A 3,732-nucleotide genomic window follows, 5' to 3' on the forward strand; every position below is an offset into this window, starting at 1 on the left:
ATTATTTTTCAAATGAAAAATATAAGAAATTATTTGCAATTTAATTTTTTCTTCACTTTAACCTACAAATAATGCTAGTAATAGTTGACAATAATATTGAGTAGTGCGGTCATGCATGCATGTCGAATCGAGTCAGTTTTATATATATATATATATATATATATATATATATATATATATATATATATATATATATGTTTATTTATTTATTTATTTCAAATATTCAAATTTTGGGTGTTACCTTTTGAATTTTAAAGTGTACGATAATAATAATAACTATGGATGACAACGTGTAAAATAATACCAAACATCTGACCTCCTAAACCCTAATAGGATAGGTGCAAATAATTGATAGTGGGGCTTGAAAAGGGCTCGAATAGTACTAACACTAGTAGAGAATTGACAATAAAAATTGGACTATTAGCATCTATTGTTGAGAAAAGAGTTTCTAAAACAAACAAGCGGCATTTTTGTAAAATTTTAAACAACATTAGCATCAGTTAATTTAAAAAAGCAGTCGCCAGTCCTTAAAATTAAAATACGCTTGCGTTTTGGAGTCTGTTGTTTTAACAACTGACGCGTGTTGTCTTATTAAAAGCATAAAAAAAAAACCCTAGCCCCTCCTCATTCTCTCAATCTGTTCGATCAAATCTGCTAAGTATCCCTCCCCTCACCAACGCTGACCTCCATTAACATCTATGGCCGACGGCAGCAGGCTATCACAAACGACGACGGGTGAGCTCTTATCCCCTCGACCCCGGCAATCTGATCTGCTAAGTGTGTTGCTAGTTATCCCCTCTCCTAACCGCGTCGACATCCGATCCCATCTACGGTCAACGGCGAAAACTACATCAACTGACGGTGACTTGGGCGAGCTCCTCTCCCCTCGACCCGGCGATTGCAATAGCTCCGGCGCAGTTCCACTTGACTACGACGCAAATCTTCAATATTAGCTAATATTTAGCTTAATATGCTTAAAAATTAACTAATGTTCACATAAGAGATTATGGTTTATATATGGATTTCTTGCAGGTGGTGGAAGAATGGTATACAGAAGTGTTGTGGGGTACTCACACATACAAAGACTAGGTTTGGGATCCCCTGTATTCCAGTGTCCTCTAATGGCTTGAGTGTGAATCAAGCTAGGGGTGGAGGAAACCATTATGGATTTGAGAAAGGGATAAGAGGAAGACGGAAGCGCATCTGAGATGACCTTGTAGAGAAGGTGAAGAAGCAGGTATAGTTTCTGTTTATGTGTCAATGAACCAGAAACTCTGATGAAATATCCTCAATCATTTTTCCTAGGACCTCAGAGCAAACTGCAATTTGGATTCTATGTTTTTAGTGAAATTTTGTGCTCTAGGATTGGAACTCCATGGAGTATGCTATATATGCTTTCATTCAATTATTTTATTGTCATAGATCCTTTCAAATTCTTATTGTAGACAACTTGACAGAAGCACTGCACTCATGCTCTTATCACATTTTGATGGTATGTCCATCATGTTTGTTTTTCGTTCTCAGCAACCAAGGGAGACTTGCAATAGTGATATCATGACAAGGAAGGTTTTGGCTATATATGATAGGTAGCTGCAAGGTAATCAACTCTGGTCTAGCACATTTTCTTTTATGACTTGTTATGGTTTTCATTATTTTTAGGCATCTACTCATGGAAACAATTCTAGTTCATCATATAACAACTATAATTATTTACATATTTGTACAGTGGGACAAAATTTAGTATGTTACTATGAGTGATTGATCAAAATGCTTAAAATATGATGATATGCTCAAAACAGTTAGTTATTAAATTTACATTTCCTATACTAATGGTTCTGGGACTTAAAAGGGTACTTCTTCCAATCTTATTCTGGTTAAGAGATCAGTAAGAAGTCTAATTTGGTTTCTAGCATTTTATTCTTGTGTTTATGTGTCATCTTCATTTGAAACCTTAACTAATATTCCCTTTGTAGAAATTAACTAACAGTCCCAGTTCATTTTAAACCTCATCATACTTAACAAATGTCATAACTGCAAAAAGAACTATTGTTCTACAACTTTATGTCAACTATCAATCTGCCAAGAATGATCATTTGCTTCCTATTATGTTATTCATGTGCCAAATGCTCAGATTATATTTCCCTTGCATATTGTCTGTGTTGCAAGTCCTCGAGCAGCACAAGTTTGAAAGGATTCAGGTATGAGCATCTTTATGCTTATGGAAGATATATATATATATATATATATATATATATATATATATATATATATATATATATATATATATGGCAGTTATTAGCAGCATGAAGTTTACATTTAATCTTTTACTTTGCAAGATGAGATTACAAAAAAAAAGAAAGCAGTAAACTGTGTCCTCATTGCAAATAGTCCACTAGCAAATAGAGAATTATGGAAGATAAACTGCATAAAGCTAGGAATAACCTTTACCACACAGAAAAAATGTGATTTTATATTTATTCATCAAAGATTCAAAGTAGGGGATCTGAGACTGGCCAGAACTTTTCTAATTCTAGGATTCATTATTTGCTTGCATTTGATGCGGTAGTCATTTCCTTAGAGTTCCAATCCTAGGCAAGGAAGAGTGGAAGACATGTAGGGTGCAAAGAAAGAGTGGAACACCCTTATGTAGTTGAATTCAAAGAAGCATGGGTGGAAAGGTGAGAGGCTTTATTCCCCAGTAAATTAGTTAGACTTATAGAAGCTTTCATCTCAAGTCAGACTTTAATTGTTTGCTATCTTCACAAATGGAATTGCAGGGTTGCTATGTTTGCCTTGTTATTATTTTTCATATTTCCAAGGGTTCTCTACTGATGATGGGGGTTAAACAGAGGACAGCATTTGCTTTAAAATGCTTGCATGTAAGGATAATAATTACTCCAAATTTTACTAAGTATTATAATTATGTAAGTCTAAATTTATTACATAATACCATAATATGCAATAAACAGGATCGTACTAACTTCTAGCCGTAGCTTTTAATCGCATAGCCTGGACTGCTCGTAGTAGCGGAAGCAGAACACCTCTTCAACAGTAGGCCGTCAACCATCTTTGGCTCTGGCTCATACTTGACTCAGAACCGCAGATGGTGTACTTGGTATTTCTGAGGAGTATGAGTACCATGTCTGTAGGCATTATATGATTGTATGTCCTGCATCCCATCACTGCAGGCTTATATAGGCATAATGATGGATTGGACTAAACCCAGATGTCCAATCCAACATATAGCTTAATGGGCCTAATCCACTTGCACCACATTATTAAGGCTCACAATATATAATGTATATTGTATTGGGAAAAGTCTTACAGTCTCCCACTTGGTGCAAGTACTAGCACAACTCTCATCAAAGAACAAAACACACGAATTATAGCGATATGTCCTCTGCTCGACAGAGTAATATCTTCTATGCATCACATGCATTTTTATTTCCCAACTTAAGTCCTTTATGAAAAAACCTAATGTTTATTCTTGGTACCTTAAGGGATGTTTCTCAAAATAAAATATATGCGCAACTTAAAAAAGAAAATCATCCAAATTGTACAAGAGAGTACACTTCATGATCTCTAAGATCCTTAATGTTAACTATGTCTTAAGTAGAGATCTCTTATTGTTAGCATAATGCTAATTATGTTTCATGACTAGTTTTATAACTTAACTTAAGCACTACCTCTAACGGCCAAGGGCTTGGAGTTGACACGTTTGTCACTCCCACT

At 35.0% G+C, this 3,732-nt stretch overlaps 1 long non-coding RNA gene across 7 annotated transcripts; it reads left to right on the forward strand.

Moving 5' to 3' along the window:
* The first annotated feature begins 581 nt into the window (after window positions 1–581).
* LOC116001594 lies at window positions 582–3,484 on the forward strand. 7 transcript variants are annotated; one of them, XR_004094249.1, is made up of 6 exons: window positions 586–1,237; window positions 1,525–1,597; window positions 2,132–2,198; window positions 2,535–2,678; window positions 2,778–2,879; window positions 2,994–3,484. It is a non-coding gene; the product is annotated as an uncharacterized LOC116001594 (long non-coding RNA). The 7 variants fall into 7 exon arrangements; XR_004094248.1 differs by having other exon boundaries at window positions 587–1,237; window positions 2,970–3,484; XR_004094251.1 differs by lacking the exon at window positions 2,994–3,484 and having other exon boundaries at window positions 590–735; window positions 1,033–1,237; window positions 2,778–2,962.
* The last annotated feature ends 248 nt before the right edge of the window (window positions 3,485–3,732 follow it).

This window comes from Ipomoea triloba, chromosome 13 (assembly GCF_003576645.1).
Source record: "Ipomoea triloba cultivar NCNSP0323 chromosome 13, ASM357664v1".
Taxonomy (NCBI): domain Eukaryota; kingdom Viridiplantae; phylum Streptophyta; class Magnoliopsida; order Solanales; family Convolvulaceae; genus Ipomoea; species Ipomoea triloba.